This window comes from Rhea americana, unplaced genomic scaffold (assembly GCF_003343005.1).
Source record: "Rhea americana isolate MKP2758 unplaced genomic scaffold, rheAme1 scaffold_26, whole genome shotgun sequence".
NCBI lineage: Eukaryota > Metazoa > Chordata > Aves > Rheiformes > Rheidae > Rhea > Rhea americana.
The window spans coordinates 1385668-1409026 of NW_028186379.1; the positions used below are offsets into that span (position 1 = coordinate 1385668).

Below are 23359 nucleotides of genomic sequence, written 5' to 3' on the forward strand. Positions count from 1 at the left end.
TTTTTTTTTTTTTTTTTTTTTTTTTACCTTCTCCAAAGCAATTTGGATTTTACAGACCTCTAACAAGACCCCCTCATTAAGCCTTTTTTAGGATATAAAATACATTCTCCTTCATCAAGCCCAAAACGGAAGCTGTTCAGTATGTTCAAATGTTCTTGTGCTGCTATTTTCTTTACCTTTACCAGTTCAGCTTTATCTCCTTTCAGGAGAAAAAGGCATAGAGAACTGAAAATGCAGGAGAAATCTTAGAAAGACTGAAAAAGGTCATGATGATTGGAGCGTGTTTATACACTGATACATGTACACACACACATTTTGTAGCCAGAAGTGCTTTCTTACCTTTACAACCATAACCAGCTACCTACTGTGTCCAAAGTATAAAATTACGGTTTAGACATAATGTGTTAATACACAAGTAGAATTCTGGAAATAAGAATTCGTCTTAGGGTCTAACTCAGCACAAGGGTCTAACTCTCACTACAGCTAAATTAGCATTTTGTTTTGGAGCAGAAGTGCCATTTCGAAAGAAATCCCACAATTATTCCCAGTAACCATGTGTTGGCTAGAAGCACAGAGTAATTTTGACACGTGTGAACTAGATTCCTTCTGGAGTCAACCCCACCTGGAAGCTCTGCTCCAGGCATACACCAGACATGATGMACCCTCTCAGGAGGGCATAAGAATCCAGAACAGCGCTTAGTCCTTGTGTCCACTTCAAACCACGTGTGGTGAGCCTGTTCAGTCTGGGGAGCTAGGCTAAATTTACACAGAAGCGAAAATCCCTGAACTGCACCAAGCGTAAAGACAGAACCTGCAGATGCTTAAATCTGCCAAGCCACTTCTGACTGCATTACTTGCTGGTGTTGATACAGTCTGCCTTCTGCTCGGAAATCCAACTGTACAGTAACGAGAAGCCCCTGACTTTCAACCAGCAGCGTTCTTGCAGAGCCCTGGGCACAGCTGCTGTACCAAAGCACATTCACGAGACACTGTCTGATCAGCTGGAATTTTGAGTCATTAAGATTCAATCTACAAGCACACTTGGTGTGCACCACTGTGTGTTTTATTAAGCTATTATTTCTCTTCCCTAGTACAGTTATTTATGCACAGAATCCAGCATGATAAATAGAGCAGGAAAGCTTATTCACTGTAATGTTTTGGAGTGCCTCCCTCTGTGTGATTCCAGAAAGCATACTGCAAAACTGTCTTAAACTGCATGAGGCATTACTTGATCACAGTGTTTTGGAGGGAAAAAAAAAAATCCTACCCTGACCACCTACTGTACAAACACTGAATCAATTTCGACCTGTGCAAAGTTTCAAATGATCTTTTCTCCTTCTTCAAGTTCTTACTACTGTTATACCTATAACCCACATTCATACATTATTAATTCACATATATTTGAGTGCATTAACCTCCAGCTGCTAAAGCAACAGCATCTCCCTACACAGACAGTTACAGGCTTTCTGCTGCTGCATAATATCAATTGCACTCCCAAATAATAATACACTCCTAAATAGTTTTCACTGTCTTATTCAGTAGAAGAGTTCAAAAAAGATGAATGAACATTCATAATATTTGTCCTGTACATTCACATTGCATCTTCTATATTAAAATCCATCACTAATGAATGAAACATGCATGAAAATGAGTAATATATTTYATCAACAGAAAAATCATGGGGATTAACGCATTATTTTTGAAAACCTTTTGCAGCTGTTTAGCTGCATTATATTATTAAATTCCTTTGCTCCAGGAGAATTGATGGGTATCTCACAGTAAGCCGACATGCACACATTCATAAAGAATAAATCATTTCGAGTCCCATCTCAGACACATCCTGCCTGTGCGGTTCATCCTCACTGTGGTAAGTTCCATACTGGGCTGCAGAGCTGGAGAAACAGGATTACTGTCAGCAGAGCTGTTTTGAAAGCAGATAAAACAAACAAATATTGCATGTTTGACATGCTGTTCTTCAGCATAATCAACGCTTCCAAATACGGCTTTTTGCTAAAAGGCAGTWTCAGCATTCTCACTATGGGCACCACACTTAGAGCTTTACAACTTATCTGCTTTGTTTCCTCAAAACTGAAGAGGGCACTAAGATATGCCTAAGAAATAAGCTTTCATTATATGAGACAAGACAGGAAAGGCCAAAGTTATTCCAAACTAACGTTTAAAAAGTGTGAGTAATCAGTCAGGGACAGCATTTGTTTCATGTTTCAGAATATACCAAGAAAGTCTTGAAAGAAAGTGGGTGAATTTCTGATGGCAATGATATCCACGATAACTTTGCTATTGTTTCTAYTAAATTCACATTTTCACCCAATGTAAAGACTGAATCCAGCAACATATACAAAATCTAAAAACAAACAACCTCCCTCCCAAAAAACAAAAAAGCTCTATGCAAACCAACCAACCTCCATGTTTTTGTCATACGCCCCTCGCACAGTATGTTAGTTGCTTTACTGCATGCTCACAAGCTRTGTGAATTCACCTTTGATTAACATTAGAAGCTTTTTTAGTTTGTAAGATTACCACTCAAATCCAAGGTGTATCTCTAAACATGGACAAAACTTGAAATAAATGATAATCCTTGTGCCTTCCACCCCGTACCTTCCTGCATGGTATTAATGATTTAGCTGATGCACTTCTGCATTGCCATTTATCTCTTGAATGATCTTTTAAGTGTTACAACGCTGATCGCTTGTTAACTTTCTATAAACAAGTTCAAATTGTACTGTTTATTATTAATTCTTAAACTTTTTTTGAGTCCTATTTCCTAACTAAACTTTGCTTTTCCCCTAAAGATTTGTTATAMAGGCTATAGTATGCATCTCGCATAATTAAATAATTTCACATTAAGGAATAGTCTCTTCCTGGTATATTGCATAATTTACATGCTTTATAAAAGCAGTTGCAAACAGAAGTTATCTGATTGACTAGGGAGCCTCTGAAGCAGATTGGATGATATCTTGACAGCAAGAAATACAAGATTTACAAACAGACTTGTTAGAGAGTGCTTGAAGCTTTGTAAAGAAGTAAAGGGTATCTTCTTCCCCACAGCAATAATAAAAAAAGTATGTGTCTCTTCTAGGCTTTGAATTGATTATTGAATCAAATCAATTACAAAGATTTCTGAGACTACATTTTTGTTTAATATTTCTGCAGTGTTAYGATCAATGTGTAGCCAATTGAAATAGTAACTTTTATTTCAACAAAGAGATGGAATAAGGTTTTGTTTTGTTTTAAAAGAAAAGACATTTCTGAAATACTGCCATGATTCTCTTGCAATGCAGTAGCATYAGCTCAGCGCTATCTTAGATGAGATACAATTTCATCCCAGCACTTTTCTGTTGGATAGCTGGAAAAGCTAATGCATTATTAGAGAGGGCTGCCGGCAGGACTCTGTAGTTTATTAGAGGAGCAACTTATCCCACATGTGCRTGAAAAAAAAGAAGAGCAGTTGCTCAAAAGATGAGATGATTTTCTCTAACTTCAATATGCCAAAAAGTGTGCTCAGTGATACTGAAAATTTCAGATAAATTCAGACAGATTAGTACGCTTGAGTTTTATTATCCATATAAACTAATCTGATTTAAATGAAGAACACACAAATCACACTAAAACAAGAATGGAAAATGTCTAAGAAACTGCAGATGATCTGCTATCTGCTCTGTCACCGCTGCCTCAATATTTTGGGAAAGGAAAGCAAACATGGCTTTAGCAGTGGCCTCCTGGAACTGGGGACTAAGGGCGGATAGGAAAGAAACTGGTAACCTCCTCTTCCTCGGGAAGGTGTTAACGATGGCAAAAAATCTCTCTTGAACCTTATGACTTACCAGGAGACTCTGCCGCTGAGAGTTACTGTAACAAAACAGCTGGTCAGACTCCAATTAGCTCCAAGAAACTAGTAAAATTATTAGTAAAACAATTGAAAAGATTCAACTCTGAGAACTGTCAGGCAGGAACTAGACACCCTCTGCACAAAAGCTTTCCAGGCACAGACAAAATTAAAGGATTCGCTTCCGTGGCCGGAGATGTAGGGAGCCTCTTTGAACCATTCCAAAACTTGCTGAGGCCCCATGAGTATCTTTGTCTTCCTGGAGAAGGTGGCTGCTGCTTGAGAAGCATATTACTGTAAAGCTCGATACAAATAATGCTATAACCAATTCACTTGTCTTTTCAATAGCTATTTCTTGGGRAAAAAAAATGGAAAAAACATGCTATCAAAGGATATCTGGCAAAAAAGGAGGCTGAGTTCAAGAGCACAACAGTAATGTGGCCTTAAAGCTTATGACTGCATTACAGATCACAAAATACAGTACACAGCTTGAAAATTCCCTTGCAGATTTATTGGAAAAAAATAAAAATTCCCTTACAAAACTTATTTGCTGTTTTAAGTTTCAAATATGTGCCTTTAGTAAAAAAGGCAAATTTTGACTGCTTAATGAGCAGAGTGGTCCGAGTATGCTTGGAGACTCAGGCTCTCTTCATATTCGTCCCTCAGGAATTCTGGGCAACTTTGAAAAGACATTTTACTGCTTCTCTTAGTTTTCTGATCTGTAAAAATGAAAGCTATGCTGCTTTACCTCCCTGYTCCTACCAAAAAGTTCTGAGACCTAGTCTGAATTATTGTGATTATTGTCTTTCTTCCACTGATCTAACTTACGATCTTAGAAAAGTTACTTTATCCTCTTCCAGTATTTCACATTTATCATCTATGGCTTTGAGAAAGCTACAAAGAAAAACAAACAAAAACCCTGAAAGGACCAGTGCATAATAATCAGACCTTGGAAGTATTTTTAGTTATGTTTATACAATGTCTACTATGATAAAGCTTAATTCTTAGTATCTGGGTGTTCACAGGCAAAACAAAAGCAACAAAATATCAACATTTTAACTTTCCTATTATTTGCAGACTGTCAAAAAAGCATATCCTTAAGTTTTCCCACACTCAAGAGGCACACATCCAAAATGTTTCAGTAAACTTGGGGGAAATGTTGGCAATGAAGAAGTGATGATATTTCTAGGACTAACTACACGGTTTGGCAAATTACTACAGGTTTTGTTTTCTCAAGYTTGTAGAATGATTTTTCAAAGTGGACTATAGCTACAACAGCCATGACTAAACTAACCTTGAAAAAGTGCTACATGAGCTGTTTCATGCTGGCTTTTTTAATAAATCTCTTGAGCAGTGAAGATGCAGAGGTCATAGCGAGACAGTATTCTGTAGGTACAGATCTTTGGAAGAAGTAAATCAATAGAATTTCCCTTTCACTGGATGTCACAAAAGTCAAACAGCCCAGCTGAAAATGATAAAAATACAGTTTATGTTTTGCTCAGACTTTTCAAAAGCATTCATTAACTCATTAATGAGCCAACAAGGCTAGTAACTAGTGCAGTATTAGATTTGTTTTGCCTTGATCTCAAAGAACGGGAAAGTTTGCTGTTCTTATCACATTTTCCTTGAAAAATACAAAACACAGTATCAACTACATTTAAGGTAGAATAACAATAAATACTTTTTGTTCTCCGTCCTAAGTATTACCCATCCCAATGCACCAGGCAATTTTCTCTTTTTTCCTCCAAAGTCAAGCTTTTGAAGAAAAGAGAAGCAGATATTTCCCTACATACACTTTCCAGCACCAGCACTCTTGACGTCAGTGCAAAATAACTGCACTAATAGCCACAAACTATTGAAAAACTAATTTTCTCTCATATGGAAACCTAAGAAATTGAAACCCTGAATAATTAGCTTTCTTCTTATGCAGAAGAARGATTTTATTTTAATGAGGAAGAGAACACTGAATGCAGGAAGCGGCCTGGTTTTGGCTGTAAAAGAATAATGTCTCAGATGCAAAAACCTATGAGACCACATACGGCCTGGGACCCCCAGCTGGCCTTTTACTAAGGTGCAGTAACTTGTCCCTAATAGCCATTCTTCGGAACAACAATAGCATAATAGCACTTCTTTTCAATCTGATTGAGATGAAGTAAACCAAGGCCAAAATAACTCAAAATAAAGTAGCTACTTCTATTAGCTATTTTGTATTCTCCAACTAAAGATAGATATTATAGAACATTACAACCAATAYGACAACACTGACTATAGAGAAAGAGACTGGTAATAATATCTGGGCAAAAATTATTGAGAAACAACCTAAATGTGTTTTTTACTTATTCTCTTGCTTGAGCCTCTATGACACATTCTAAATCAGCTATCAGGTCTGAAGAGAAAAAAAAACAACCCAAAATTCACTGAAATTTGTTTTATACTTTCATTTTGCTAACAAATGAACAAATATAGCACTTTATAAYGTTCACATATTTCAAGAACATTTTTTGAACATCAAGCGAAGAGGAGGACTACTCAAATAAGTTAGCAAGCCATCTAATGTGCAGGTATGTAACACACTAACTACTCAGAAATCAGTGCTGCCCTCGTTTAGAGCAGAGTATCTAATGGGTCATAAATCTAAATCTTAGTTAGGCTTCACTTTACAGTTAGAGACAAAGTGGTGCATGCTGCTCACAAAGGGGAGGAAAAGCCTTGTCAGGCAACTCACCCAAGGTAACGTCACAAGTCACAGACCAACGCAAACATGAACGTCAGCATCTTGGCTCCTCTTCTATAYTCTGTAATGCAGCATAACACGGCTTGCACTGATAGACCTCATGCAAAGCTGGATGGATATAGTATTTACACAAACAATATTGCCGAAGAAGTAAAACCTCCAGAGAAAAGGACACTAGAAATCGACAAAATATTTTAGCTAATCTCTTTAATTAGCATATTTTGAATTTTCCTATTACACCTATTCTACACTTAAACTCATTCTTAATATACCTTAACATATTTTCTTGAAAGTGTTGAGTTTATCTGTTGCCTATCTACTCAAAAATCAAAGTAGGAGACAGTATATACCAATTTTTTTATATTAAGTTATAAGAAATTCTTTTTCATCTTAACTTTTGTTCTTGTCTGTAGTGCATTGAGGTGAAACTTGGCAAAGAAGGGGAAGGTGCTCGATGCTCGATCCAGTTCTGTGATTATATTTGAGAAAAGAGTTTCAAGGAGACAAATATGATTTCCTATTGCCACAGGCTACTACAAGCAATCACTGCTCTATTATATTATACCACAGTGCATACCARAAATTTATTCGTTTTTATAACACTTTGTGGGTAAAGATCATGTTTTCAAAAAATCCTGAAAAATAAATGTTATAGAAATTCACAACTCTGATACAGTTCAGTTATAGAATACTGTAAACTGCATATAACCATGCCAGAGAAAAATACTTAGAAGTGCTGTACAGCTAACGTGACAGGAATATTGCTGATAAAAAAAATTATCCCAGCAAAAATAGTGACTGTGTACTGCATCACAGATCGTGTGTGCCAAAACCATGGCTAAATAAGAGCTGATTGCAGTCAAAAAAGAACTAAAGGTAATAAATGATGWTGTACTCTTCATGTTCCTATAAGGAAAAACCCTCTCTCCTACGTTACACAACACTGATCAAAAAATACCTTGAGAAGCCTAGGAGAATGAACAAGTTGCATTCTATAACTTCAGAGGAGTACTATCTATCTTAAAACACACTGCTAATTCAGCAYTGCATACTGTTTTTGACATTGCTTCAATCATGCCCCCACAAAGGTAGAATTTGAAAAGGTCTTGAGCATCTACCATTTTAAAAAGCATAAATACTGCTATAATCTCACTGATAGAGGTAATTACTAGACAAAAAATATTATAGTAGTATTTTGCCCAGTAATTGTATTATTTTTAATTTCCRTTCTCACAAAATCATTTGAAACATTAATTGCAAATTTGTTATATTTTAAATAAATGCATTCTAACTCACAGATTGTTATTTGTTGCATTCTTCACACAACTACTACAAGATTCATTTTTTTCCACACAGTTTTAACAAAACAGGAAAGAATATTTTTACTCTAGTTAGTGTCTTCAGAATTTTCTTGAATAATTTTTCATCTTAGACAAGAAGGAAGACCCATAGTTATGATGAAACGTTACGTTTCTGAAGCTCCTTTGAACCCATCTATTTAGGATTCAACCATCTACATGCTCAAGCCCAGTTTACTTCTGGGAAGCATCTGCACACGTTACCAGCTTCCAGAGTACGACCCATTAACTGCTATCCTCCAAGCCTGATCATCTCTCCAGATTTTTCTTAACCACCTTGTTGTCCACCAGTCCAAACTGTAATTTCCTTGATATAACGTTTCAAGGCACGCATGCATGCTTTCAGGTACTTTTACCAATAAACAGAAAATAAAACTGTAAGTATAGAAGCAGAGACTGAATTCTAYGCCTGGCTGCATAGACAATGCCTGAAATTAAGAACTACAGGATTAGAGATCTGAAAAGATACACTTTTTGTTAAAGAGAACTTTTAATTTTCAATGAGAATCACAATCACTAAGTCTCATTCTCTCTCTCTATATATATATATATCTATATATATATATATAATTACAGCTGTCTTATTGTCATGTCTTACAATGATCTTTAGAAACTATGTGGATTACAGGGTAGCAGACTAATAGGACCAGGTGTTGATTTTATTTAAAGTCCTTGTAAGGTTCAAAGCATTGGGGGGGAGGGGGAATCACAACAACAACAACAAAAAAAACCCAAAACACAGCCCGATCGAATTACCAGCTATAATGCAAGTGAAATCAGTGACATTTTTAGCTGAGCATGTAGACTGAATATGTCAAACTTAATTTTATCTTAAATTTAACTTATTAACTAGATGGGAGAGAATCATTTATATTGGGCTATAGTCTGTATACTCAAATATTCTAATTTTTAGTAAGTACTGAAGTACCTTAAATTTACTCATTTAACATGAATTACTTATCTTTTAATATATTTCTCTGTACACTTTTTTTTGCATTTTACATTTAATGCTTATATTCAATATTCACTATTAGTTCAAGAAAATGATTTTTCTCCAGTGGTAGCCCTGAAAAAGATGGACATGCAGATAATTCTCATTCCAGAAAGCAAGATTAGGTGTTAAGCAGCACATTATATAAAGTACAGGAGCAAAAAACACAATTAYTAAAAGCAGTCCTGACTAGAAACAGACTGCATTCAAAAGACCATGATCATAAGAAATTTTTAATATTTGGTATACCGATAAAAGGTGCCAGCTTATTACAGTTATTACAAGGTGTTAAAGCAAATTAAGAAAGGAAAGGAGCTGGTTTCAATAAGTGTAGAGATGACTCCGTAACTAATTCCCCTCCACCTCCCAAATTATTAATATTTGACAAACATCAATTAAATCAATGTCAGAAGGTAAAAAACAAATACAGAGAACTAAGTATTTTCATTTGTTAGTGGCACATAACCTAAATCTTTGTGTTCTAACGTGTTTTAAAAACACAGTCTGTTACAGAAGAGAGAAAAAATAAAAAATAAAAAAGGAAAATCCTATTCATTGCCATGTAGTAGCTGACCTTCAAGGGTCTGTTAGTACCTCACAGATATTTCCTTGGTTGTCCTCTAGTACAAAAATTTGAGTCTGTTTCTTTCAGTTATTTTCTGAAACTCATTCCCTTCTCCTTACTCAGAAGAAATAAACTATATTATCCCTACTGATTTTTAGCAGAAGGATCTCCTTTTCTCCAATACTGTTTCTTCTGTAAGCTTTTGCAGAGATACTAAACCACCGCAAAGCCCACAGACAACACACAACCTAGCTCCACGAGAAATCAATTACCTTCACCTACCGCTCTCGCTAACATGTTCTGTTGGCAACAGATGCAGTGAATTTGACTTTGCTCTGGAATTGTGTCTGCCTGTGTGTTTTAAAGACTGTCACCTGGGATGGTACCAGGGTTTGAGAAGCAGGGAGCACGTCACTAGGCAACTGGGGTCCCTGCATTTTTCAGGGAATGGACAAACATTTGCAATTTCACAATGTGTTTCTTTCAGCTAAGACAGCCTGGCGAGGTGGGCTTTGCTTCTAGTAGTCTTACGCTACACAAAATAGGAATTTGTCAGGGGCATAAGCTCATTAGCACCCTCATGCATGTTCACCCTCCCTTGGTGGGGGGTTGACTTTCAGAAGTCGTTGTACCTACGTAATTGTAGGCCTCTTACGTGACACCCATAGCCACCACCTGTCATCACACTAAAAAATGCTGGTGGCATTCCATTTCTTCCTTAGGAAATTCTATTTTTCAGTAACTTCTCCAGACCACCAGGTCACTTTTAGATATGAACTGCACAGCAACATTAAACTGGTATACAAAGAAAGCAGATCTATATCAGTCTTTCAAGAAAAAAAAAAACTTTGTTAAAGTTGGTAATTTCAAGAGTTTTTAATRAGTGTGAATTATCTATAGAGAAATACAGAAGCAAATCTTTATGAAGCTTCTGCTGGTTGTTTTTAACCAAAATAAGAATTCTTTTTTATTTCCTTACTGAGAAAAATGGATTTTGTTTATTGCAGTCCTCTCATCTRGTTACAAATTTGATTCTTCCTATTACACACTGGCAACTTTAAATTCATAGTGACTCAATTKTAGTCATTTCTGCTCTTGATTTTGGCTCATCTCCTCCCTTCTCAAAATTTCCAGTACAATATGTTAGAGAGCKATAGTTATGGACTGATATGGACTTAAAACAGTCCTTATCTGTATCTATGAACTGCAGGAAGGGTGAATGTGTAGGCATATTTTTAATCAGTGAGGCAAAGGGACTTTGTTTCAGCTACTGCTAAGCAAAACAGTGAACATGGTGCMTGACAGTTTACATAATACCAGATACCTCCAAAAACAAAAATCTGTTTCTCTTCAGAGAAATAGCTAAGYGTGTAGACTGCACAAGGGTTTCTATAAATCCCTCTAGGCCATTTACATGTGAGCCTTACTCATACAGGGGGACAGTCGCACTTTAATTGGCTTTTTTCCTCTAAGACTGCAATGAAGATTCAATAAATAAATAAATTTTATATTTATGCATTAAAACAATGTTCCTCTGAATACGATTGATCCAAATTGAGGTAAGAATAAACTTGCAGAAGTCATAAGACAAATTTTTATAAAAAGATCCTTTTTTCATCTTGCAATAACTGAAGAGTTTTTAAATAGCAGTATCAAGAATAACTGCATTCTCTATTTGCTTATGTTGTCTTATACTCCCACTAAAAATAGATATTTTCTTATTCAAAAGATCAGCTGAAGGACATAATAGTAATGCTTGGCAATCACTGTTTGAGAACATACTGCAGTACATTTCCATTATGATCCAGAGTGTTCATAGCACCTCTATTTAATATCTGTAAAATTCTGTAGCTACACTCTGTATATATTGGGTAGCACAGCTATACTACAAAAAAGTGAGTTCTCCTGTAATGTGAGGAAATTTCATTTATATGTTTAAAAGAAAGTGCAAGCAGTGTTGCAGCTTTATCCTTTCTCTTAAATGCTGAATTAGCTATCCAGTAAAAAAAAATAAATATATTATTCAGGAATATTTGGTCCCAGATGACTCAATGGCACCATACACTATTAGTTGAGAAACATGAATTCAAGTACAAACTTTGCTGAGTTTTTTCTTTAATAAATAAATAAATAAATAAAAAGAGTCTAAGAGTCTTAAATCAGCTTAAGTGTTTTGTAGGATCATGAAGAAATTAGAAGTCTTCAGGATAAGACTCTGAACTGTTTGATATGAGCCCATATATATCTAGAATTAGGTGTTTTGTTCAAATGCATTTTTAAGTTATATCTTATGAATAAAAGAACAAGAAAAAAAATTAAAGCCACTGCAAGTATTAAGGTTGGAAGGGAAGGGTTTTGTTTTTGTTCTTTTATATTATGTCCCTGATACTGATTTCAAAAACCTCAGTGAACTAAAAGCTCATTAAGTGACAAAATACTGACAAATTTATTTATTCAAATGACACTAAGAAATAAGCAGCTGCACATTTTATAATATTGTAAAGAAATAAATCATTGACTTATATGGTTGGATCTTATACAGGGCACAACAARTCACTACTGTCTCCTGTAAGATTTAAGATCTTAGAACCAAGGGCCAAATCCAAAAACAATCTCAATACTTCTCTGGATACAACAACATTGAGTTTCTTGGTGGTAGGGTGGCCACCCCAGATAGTTTTACAGGTACGTTCACAATGATCAAGGTGAAATGRGATTATCACATTAGCAAAGACTTATGCAGTTAACTCATGTTCTCTGAAACCCTTCATTTCTAGAGCTAAAACAATGCTAAAAAGCTAACTGAACACACYTCCCATTTCTTTCTTTATACAGGAGAAAAAGGAGTCAAAAAAAATTTTCTTATCCCTAGGTGACAATCATCTCAGTGGACACACCTATAGGCTGAAGTCTTCTATTAACTAGTCTTTAAATAAAACTGCATTTAAARTTTGCAAACTACTAGATTACTGGGTTTTTTTGGGGGGTGGGGGGCAACTTTTACGTTTTGAGCCTCAGAATAGGAAACAAATTTTTTTTTCAAAGCCAGTCAAATTTAATTAAATAATCATGCTGCATAGTTTCTTAATATTAAAAATTAAATAGAATCTCAATCTTAAAGCATCACTACTTTAATATATCAGCATTGACAGAAAAACCAAGATTACGGAGCCAGCGTACAATCTGGGTGGCATCACATTTGAGCACGTGGGCTCCTGGGGCGGGATCAGAAGGAACTGAATTCAATCTAGCTAGAGATTTTTATCCCACCACTATCATCACACTCTTTAAACTGCCTCCCACAGCCTCAAGGAAGGAGTATGTGGCATCATTAGAATTATGGCTTCTGTGGTGCAACTCAATTTTCAGCAGCATTGTTAGATTAACTTCACAAACTTATCCACAATGATGCATACCAAGAAATAACTTAATTGTTTGAGTCCAGAGGCATTTTCACCATTAATTAGCACATTTCTTCATAGGCAAACTAACACTTCAAAGAACAACTTTATCTAAACTAAAATCATTTGATGTTACTATTCCTCTTCCTCATTCTGAAAAACCAGAGGMGAGAAGGGCTAAACCCTCAAATTTTCTAACTTTTCTACTTTTTTGGGRGTTGGTTGGTTAAGGYTAAATTGACTGTAAGCAAGCTATTAATTGTGCCAGCTTCATCACTGATCTTCAGTATTAATTGATCACATCTCACTTCAGCTTCCTGTTTTGCTATGCTAAATGAGCCAGCTTCTTCCAGCTTCCTGAAGCAGCTCCCCACCTCCCTCGTTGTTCTGGTACAGCCACTGTACCTGTCCCACTTCAAAGTCATCCGACACTACCTGTCACAGCCACCAAGCCCTGCGTGGAACAGGCCAAGTTAGCACACAGTCACAGCCCCAGATGTAAAAGGGCAGGAGTTACGCCCATCAGTCCCATAAACGAAGCAGGAATACCAGTCTSTTGAAGCCCTTCTCATTCTCCTTTACCACGGCCACTCGCTCTAATACGGCCACTGCAACAGCTCTGCCTCCAACGTGAACGTGGCATCTGGCTTGCAGGGTCCTGGGGCAGGAGAGAGGTTGCAACCACGCACACAAGTCTGTGCGCCATACGCAGTCAAGCCTCAGGACCTCCCGTCTCAGGAGGTGGCTCTGCCCCACCAGCRTTCACTGCTGCTTGGTCATCCACACTGCAGCTGAGCTGGCTCTGCCAGCATACGCTTCAGTCAAATTAACCTCAGTTTTGAGGTGAGTATAACTTTTTTGTTTTACCTCTGTTATGTAGTGGTATACAGGCATATATATGTCTGTGTGTGTGCATATATATATATATATATATATTTATATATATACATACATATACATACACACACACACACTGCAATCCATTCTCTAAGAGACTATAGAGCAGCTTTTGGGGACACCAGTAGCATCCCTTTCTCTCCTCACAGTCTCTGTCAATGCAGCTTAAGATATTCACCTAAGAGAGGAAGAGACTCGAAACCCCTCCTGTACTCACGGAAAAGCAAAGATACTTTTGAGAACCCAGCCCACAGCCAGACAATAATTTTTAGGTTGCCTTTCTTCCTACATTCAAACAAACAAACAAAAAAAAAATCCAAGAAATCCATGATGAACAAACTCAATCAAAATCTATCAGGCCAAAGAAAAGAAAATGTGAGTGTAACTCCTCAGCCCTTATATTGATAAGATATCACATGCCATTCTGGACTGGCTGTAAAATCCAGGCTTTGATCTTGGGGTATGAAGAACGCTAATTTTGAGGAAATAAAAAAAAAATTGTTGGAGACTCTTAAGGAAAATAATTTTCAGATCTGACATRTACAGAGTCTTGCAAATAGGAAAAAGATGTGCAAGACTAAAGTGTTTTTGCTTTTTCAATCCAAAATGTYGATGTTTCTGAGCGTGACTGTAACAGTCAGAATACATCTGCTCACTATCATCTGTAATATTTCCTATTCAGGGTGTGAACAGATGGAGACTGCCAGTAATCTTCAGCAGATCTTACTGAACTATATTTTGGAATAACATCAAAACTGGAATACACATGATTTCATTGAAGAACCACCCTTGGTTATTGGCAAAAACAAAAGGACAAACCACAGAAGAAGAGCTGGCATTAAAATAACTTCTTTTYCTATAACAATATATCCTACTAAGCTCTAACCTTTTATTGAAAAAAATCTATTCTCTTATGAACACAGATACATTTGATTTGGAGGTTTTGTTTCTTGGCTGTTTTATATTAAAGAAATAAAACAGCAGGCAAAACAACCAACCATATTTAAAGCATGTTATTATTTAAAAACTGCTGGTTAACTAAGGGAGAGGATAATCACCTTTGTTCATTGGGATGCAMCCACAAGTACTGAGGGAGCTAGCGGATGTTGTAGCCAGGCTGCTCTCCATTATCTTTGAAAGGYCMTGGAGAACWGRAGAGGTSCCTGAGGACTGGRAGAARGCCAATGTCACTCCAGCCTTCAAAAAGGGCAAGAAGGAGGACCCAGGCAACTAYAGGCTGGTCAGCCTCACCTCCATCCCTGGAAAGGTGATGGAACAACTCATGCTGGATGTCATCTCCAGACATATGGAGGAAAAGAAGGTGRTCAGGAGTAGCCAGCATGGATTCACCAAGGGGAAATCCTGCTTAACCAATCTGATAGACTTCTATGGTGGAACGATTGACTGGGTAGGTGTGGGGAGAGCAGTGGACATTGTGTACCTTGACTTCAGCAAGGCTTTTGACACTGTCTACCATAACATCTTCCTAGAGAAGCTCAGGAAGTGTGGGTTAGACAAGTGGACAGTGAGGTGRATTGAGAACTGGCTGAAAGGCAGAGCTCAGAGGGTCGTCATCAGTGGCGTGGAGTCTAGTTGGAGGCCTGTGGCTAGTGGAGTCCCCCAGGGCTCAGTACTGGCTCCCATCCTGTTCATCTTCTTCATCCATGACCTGGATGAGGGGACAGAGTGCCTCCTCAGCAAGTTTGCTGATGATGCCAAGCTGAGAAGAGCGGCTGATACACCTGAGGACTGTGCTGCCATTCAGAGAGACCTGGACAGGCTGGAGAGTTGGGCAGAGAGGAACCTCGTGAGGTTCAACAAGGGCAAGTGCAGGGTCCTGCACCTACGGAGGAATAACCCTAGGCACCAGTACAAGCTGGGGGCTGACCTGATGGAGAGCAGCTCTGTGGAGAAAGACCTGAGATTTCTGACGGACAACAAGTTGACCGTGTGCCCTTGCAATGTGCCCTTGTGGCCAGGAACGCCAATGGTCTCCTGGGATGCATTAGGAAGAGTGTTGCCAGCAGGTCGAGGGAGGTGATCCTGCCCCTCCAGTCAGCCCTGGGGAGGCCTAATCTCGGGTACTGCATCCGGTTCTGGGCTCCCCAGGACAAGAGAGACATGGAGCTACTGGAGAGAGTCCAGCGTAGGCCTGCAAAGATGATCAGAGGGCTGGAGCCCCTGCCCTATGAGGAACGGCTGCGAGAGCTGGGCCTCTTCAGCCTGGGGAAGAGGAAACCGAGGCAGGCATTTTCAATAGTGTCATTTACTAGCAACAACTGCATTTTTTTCAGGCAGCTTAAGATACATTTATCCCCTTCAAAGGGCAGCTCAGGGWACGACATGCAATCCTGTCTCACCAGAACTCTTTTGATCCTCTTCTTGTTCCTAGCACAAGGAGGTTTACTATGAGACATTGCTGCACACATCATCTCCTCCCTGCTGCCCCCCTTTTTTGTTTTGTGGAACCACCTGCTCTCCACATCAGGGAAGGGCAGCAGTTTCACTTCCAGCACGGAACAGCAATTTGAGCTGTGCAAAGGAGAAAGCACTTCTGCCCTTAAGYCCTCTACAGGGCTGCACTAGGTTGTCAATTTAACACCTGGTCCAATGCAAGCTCTAATGTTTTTCAGGCAAAAGCAGAATAGAGCCTACTGTATGGCATTTAGACATGAACCTTAACTGAATAAGTTAGCATTCTGCCAACGCCTAATAACAAAACCTCAAGCAGAGCTTATTGACCATGTCTGATTACACTTTCCTAAGATCCTTGTTACAGTCAATAAAATGCATGTTAAGAATGACAACAGGGTTAGAAGAATACACTCCTACAGATAAATGCTACACTGAAATTTTAATGACTAACTTATAAATTTTTATGTTACTCTTTAAAGGTAATCTGGAACATAATTGCCCTATATAGTCACAAATCAGAAGGCAAACGCTTAACCTAGACTAAATGTTTAAAGAAATCCAACTTTTTTTGAACTTTCCATTTTGCAAAACTGTGCAAGATAAACAGTATGCRTTTTGAAAAGGACGATGAGAGCAGTTGTGATGTCTGGCTGTTCTTCTGCAAGGTTTCCTGTTGCAGCAGATTAAACAACAGAAATGGCATGACTATAAGAAACAGCCTCCTGAAGTAAAATGGTCCTTATAAAAGGAAAAGCTATGCAGCAGTGCCTTGAAAGGAGATAACACTAGCTACAGGAACACGAAAAACAAAACAAAACCTTTTCTTTGCCTAAGGGAATACATTATTTCAAGATTATGCCTTCAAAGTAACCCATGATTAGGTTTTCATCTACAGTATACACTTGAATATCACTTCGGTATATTCAGCAGCAGAGCCAAGCCTGTATTCCTTGGAGCTGGAAAGTTCGGGTATCCAAGGTCAAAGAGACAGTCACAGCTATCACAAAACAGCTGACCACCTTTCTTCCCCCCCCTTTTACCTAAAGTATACTAAAGTACAGTTGCATGAATTAACACACATTTTTAGCTACTACACTAATCAAGTATCAATAACTAGCTACAGCTACAATATGAACTACTACAATACAAACTAAATACTAGCTACAGCTAGGAATAGTTACTATAACAACTGTTCACAAGTATGAGTGCTATAAAATGTTACATTTGGAAATTATTCAGAAAGCAAAAACATACATTACAATTTGCCACTGCCATCATTTTATCATATGAGTCACATAGTTTTAAAACTATTACTCTCCAATGGCTTTTCAACAATCTTTATGAAGTTAAATGATCTGAGTCTAGTTATTTATTAATATGTATCCATCCTGTTAAAAAAAGGGGGGGGGGGAAGAGAGAAAGAAAGAGCAAAAGCATGTTGCACTAATAAAGTTAGGCTGAAAATGAACAGGCCTGGAGGCTTAATTGCCTTCTTCCAAACCCAGCCCCATGTCTACTAAATCAAGGAGCAACCTTCTTGTCTTCAGTAGGTTTTGAATCAGGATATTACGATTGACCCTTAGTATCAGAGCTGAGCTACACTTATGTCTAAGAAGAGAAGCTGAGGCTGTTTGCTTCTGTGCTTCAGCCTTTCAAGAAAATTAACAGGTTTCTGCTCAAAGTTTTTAATGCAGAACCCTTAGGAATGGGTAAACTGGTGTATGTTAACACCTAGGACCACGGCTTCTGTTTTAGTGGCCTATTTACTGCACTAGAGCCATATTTTCCCTGCGTTGAACTTTCTTCTCCTTGTACTGTCAACCCGGCACTGTTGTCTGTCCAGAACCACCAGTTCGCCGACCGCCCTAGAGTTTAATATTTTCCTCTGAGCTAGGTCATACAACTTCTAACCCCTCCAGAGCAAGGGGGGAGCTGCAGAGCTGCCAAAGGCTGTGAGATGCATCAGACTTGCACAGCACACACGGTGCGCTATTTGCATAGACACATCCATCGCCTGAAGCGATCGGAGTGCCAGGTCTCCGTCTGAATCCAGATCTCCCACTTCCCAGCCACGACTGGCACCACCACTCTCGCTGGTCTTATCTCAAAAGCGCAATAATAAACTCTGCCCGGCTCTTCGCAAAACAAAAAACACAGAAGCCTCTACCCACCGGCACTCTCAAGAGGAGCAGATCCTCCCTCGGCACCGGCCGCGCACCGAGACGAGACAGCCCTCTCCGGAAGGGAGGGGGGACACACGTCCCCGGAACAGGGGTGCTGCAGAGCGGGAGCACCCTGCGCGCACCCCGCGTCGCCCCGTCCCGGCGGCCGCCCCGCGCGGCCCCTCCCCGCGCGCCCTCAAGACAGGCTGCCGCGCGCGCGGAGCGGATGGTGACGACGGGCGGAGAGCCAYGCTCAGCCTGAATCCAAGCGTCTTGTGGTTATTATTACGGATGAAGTCAGAGAACATTCTGCATTAGCCTTAAAAAAAAAAAAAAAAAAGCATGCGTTTTTGCATATATACACACACACACAGATGTATTTTTGCCTACTTATCTAAGAAGAAATATAGAGTACATGCATAAGACAGACATAAGTTTCCATGAGTCGGACAACTGTCTAAAGAGTACATCGTGTAGCTGCAGTTTCACAATTTTCACATAAGAAAACACCCCAAACCTATTATTATTATTGAGTGATTTGAGTTCAGGACAAGAACAGGAAAAGCACTTTTAATTTTTAGTTGCTAGATCTTCGTTTGCACCTACACAGAATACCTACGAGTCCTCATTAATATCAGTCATATGAGCCCACAAATACTCAGAACACTGGAAAAATCACCTCAGTTATTCAGAGTTCAGTATGAAATTAAGGCCAAAACTTTTCACTTAACAGGCAGCTACAAACAAAATGGTAATTTTCTTATTTTCAGAACCATTTAGAAATAGAACATGTATGTAATAAGGATGCCTCTGCTACTTTTTTTGCATTGGGAGTTTAATCTCTTCTCTAAAACAAAAACTTCAGTCGAGAGTGATGTTCACTGGGGCTTCTTCCGAATTTAAGAAGAAACCCTCAAATGCTTAACTAAGTTTTGAAGTCCCATTCCCTGTTACGTTTATCTTCTTTACAGTAACCTGTAATGTTCTCTGCAGTAGCAGAAGTAAAATCAGTTCTGCATATTTGGACTTCTTAAGGTAAACATCCAAAAACCAAATAGTAGTAAATTTAAACAATTCAGTATTCCCCAGACCAACACAGAATCAATTTTTTAATAAACTGAAATTATTGCCCCTCCTTCAATGAATATCTTATTGCAATAAATTCAAATTTATTTTTAATCACCTGTGATTGCTGCAAGTGTATATTCTTTTTACCGCTACAGAGTGAGTAAGATCCATTTAATCTTCTTCATTGTTATAATCAAATGTCATTAACCTAAACTAGAAAGCTGTGAAATTAATGTTGCAACAGGCATGAGTTTCAGTAAGTTTGCTGAGGGATTAAAAAAAAAAATCTTTTTTCTAAACAGTAGAACACAGGTTAATTGCTTCAAGAGAGTTGAAGAATATAGTCTCACCAGATTACTCAACAATCTTTAATTTATTGCTTTTAAACAAAGGTGGTATTTAATCCAGTTATTCAACTTTTGCCAGCAGTTTCACACTTTAGCATAACATTTGCAATTTAATTAGATGCTAATAAAAGGCATCACTCATATCACCTGCAGACCAGGATGTGGGTGGCTCAATTACTTGAGTGTTTACAGCTCACTGAGTTGTGAAGGGCAAATGGAAACTTTTTTGCATTACTAAATAATATTTATTTGAGAATTAAGACCACAGCAAAATATGAATGTCTTCTCTCAGCTTCCAAAAATAGTTCATTTAATAAACAGAGAGGCAGAATGGGTATATTAATGTTGCCTTATGGTAAAGAGAGGAAAAACTAACACAAACTCTACTCTGATTTTTAATAAAGGTGTTTTTTAAAAGTGACAAAAGTAGCACCTCAGCAAAAGGGAAAATGATTTCTTTTGTGCTATTAATCAGTCCATTTATTTCTTTACAGATCTTAGTCTCATATTTGTTCTGATTTTTAGATGCGTATTTTAAGCCAACTATTAGGATGGTTTGCTACAACTATTAATAGCTTCTTTTTCCTTCTATGTTGATTTCTGCCTTAAAAAAAAAAAAAAACAGTAGAATGTACCATAGCTTGTCAAGGCCTGGTGATGTTCACAGATATCCTTGTTGTTTTCATCTGAATTCACAAAAGGTATGAGCAAACGTGCTCTATTATAAAACTTCTTTAAGCTAAGGAAGAAAGCAGGAAGGCCCCAGATGAAGATCCACCCTTCCCTACATAATCTTTCTTGGACTGGACAATGTCTCATACAAATACTAACTATCTGGGTTCWGCTGCATTCATCCAGGGAACATTTCAGTCTTTATTCATCGCAGATATCCTGGAGATCCGTTCTCTTTATTCTTTCTCTCTTTCAAAGAGGACTTCTCTTAAAAAGCTCCTTCAGAAAACTCCAAGTTTACGTTCTCCAGATACAAACCCCAGCTCTTGGCAGTCACTGCAGGAGGCACAGGACACCTGGGTCTCCGCAGGACGGGTCTGATGCTGCCGTGAGCAGCCCCACTGCACCACTCCACCGCTGCCTGGCGGACAAGGAGGAGCTGGAGCACCCAGGGGACCACCRGTAGCTGGCACTGCCTGTGCTCTCCCTTGCCATTCACACCGRCAAGGGGGAGAAGCCATTTAAATAAGCACGCTTTAAGTGCCGTATCTTTGTAGGACTCCTACGCACAAGGGAAGTACCCATGGACAAAGTCTGGTTTACGTACCGCGCCTCAGGAAGAGGGGGTCTCCGTGTTATGGAAAAGAGACACTGTGTGCATGCAGATAGACACAGGAGCTCTGAGCCAGCAGGAAGTGCCACAAACTGCTGGTAGCCTGACACGCCAACCGTGAGCACTGGGGCTGGGAGGGAAGAGTTTCTGGAGAAGAGCCAACAAGCAAGCAGTAACACTGCCGGTACTTATGGAAGTCTTCCTTTAATCTAAACATCTCAAACGATAACCTGGAACAAATTGGTGAAGGACACTAATCTCTCTTCTTGTTCCACTCTCTTCTTTAAGAGAGGTTTCCTACAGCAAGTAATGAAGTTTATTAAGCTGGTCTTAAAGCGTCACAGAAAAATTCTCTGGCTCAGCACTTCCTCCTTAGATTTCTGCTCAGGAGTGATCACTCTCTTCTTASTTTCCTCTGCGCACAGGAGCACAAAACACCTAAAAAAACCCCTCAACCGTGGTGACAAATGAACTACTGTTACGGTTTAATGCATCAGATGCCAATAATCCTTTTCAACCTTAATGACAATTACAGACTTAGAGATGCCATTTGTGAGGCTTCAGAGAAGTATTCAAGGTATGATATATATATATATATATATATATATATATATATGTATATATATATGTGCCCCAAGTTGCTTACAGGCAATTTAGAGAGGTTATATTTTTAAAGTTTATTTGCTATAAGCTATAGTCTCTGCATTTTCCACACAAATTTATTACTTGTGCTAAATCTACTGAAAAGAGGTGGCATCTCATTTACCACTACATGGTAACTCTTGGTAATGTGAACATTTTTATAACACTGCATTATGTATCACATAATAGGAACTGACAATGATTTTACTCCTGCTATCCTTAAATAAAAATTAACCAAGCAGTAAAAAACATTTCTTTTGAAATCCCTGTAATAAAGCACTTTCTTTCACATTGCTAGTCCAGAAGCGTTCAGAAAGCGACTCCAGAGATACTTACAAGTCTAAATTCAAGAAGCAGACAAGCTATATTTTAGTTACTTGACAAAGTAAGCATCTGGCTATGGAAAAGAAAGATAACTATTGTATTTAGGTAATGTTTATARTCTTTGTAAGATTATAATCTTTTTATTTTTAACCACATTGTGCTTCATAACTTCACATGAAACTTGCCTATTACTAGCTGATCTCTGCTCCATAGTTCTTCACAGCAGAGCGTTGGAAAGGCCACCAGATTCCACTTTGGTTTACAACTTCGTCTTTCTGATCTAATTTCCCCCTTTGGAACTGTCTTTTGAAAAATTATTTTGAAGGGTTGAGCAATTCTCAAAATACWGGATGTTCTGTCCTTAGAAGCAGACATGGTAAGTCAAAAATAAGATACAATGAAAATACACCAGTGATCTAGAGGATAGTATTCAGACTGCCTAGCATAGCTGTCATGACAAATTTGATATCTAAATTCGAGACACTAGAGTCTCCACATCACAAATGAGCTGATCAAGTGGATTACTGCTGCAAAAAGGGTAAGAACCATTCCTCTTCTCCCTATGCTCTCTGTTAGTAGCTCTGCTACTTGTCTGATTGAATAGTAAACTTGTTTAACTATTAAAAAAAAGAGAGGGGAGGGAAAATCAGTTTCTATGCAGAGGTAGTTTTCTGCAGAGGTACATTTCTGCAGGTCACTGAAGGGCTTACTCTACAATCAGCTGAGGAACAGAACTAGTGCAGCACATGCAATAGGATTACATGGCTAGAAGCAGAGCAGAAAGGTGGGATTGGGAAGCAGAGCCTTTTCCACCTAACAGCAAGCTGACAGAGTAGCCCCTTATCCAAGGCTGTCTGTCTATCCTTGGCCCTTACGTGATCAGTGAAAACAAAACTATTATGATGTTTAAGTGTGGCATTGATTCATGTAGCCAGAACACAACTCATTGTATGCATTTTATATAATGCAGTGTAATTTAGACAACATTCTCACCTGATATAAATTATCAGAGCTCATGTATATAAGAGCTAGCTATTAAAAAAGTGAAATCTAAAAATCAGATTTGACTACATGTTTAAAATGACTCCRTTATAAAGTCTACAAAGTATCTATTTTACAGAAGTTTGAGCTGTGATTCTGCAGAGGTTTGGTTGCTTGGRTGCATGAATGTGACTAGTGGAGATGGGAGTTTTGGTGCATATAGTAAAGGAAAGGTCATTACAGTCAATGAGAACACCCAAATAATCTCCCCGAAACAAGTGTGACAAACCCCATAAATAAAGTATGCCCTTACTGCAGGTATGTTGAAACAGATCTTCATACTTA

General features: G+C 38.4%; 1 protein-coding gene across 2 annotated transcripts in view; it reads right to left on the bottom strand.

Annotated features, from left to right (window-relative positions):
• Positions 1–23359, bottom strand: part of KCNIP4 (potassium voltage-gated channel interacting protein 4) — a 204670-nt gene that overhangs the window by 121345 nt on the left and 59966 nt on the right. The window contains exon 2 of one of the 2 annotated variants that reach the window (XM_085307495.1): positions 6570–6639. The exons of the other annotated variant lie outside the window; for it this stretch is intronic. The gene's annotated coding sequence lies outside the window, so the exon portion shown is untranslated. The remainder of the gene's footprint in view (positions 1–6569; positions 6640–23359) is intronic. 2 annotated transcript variants of the gene reach the window in all.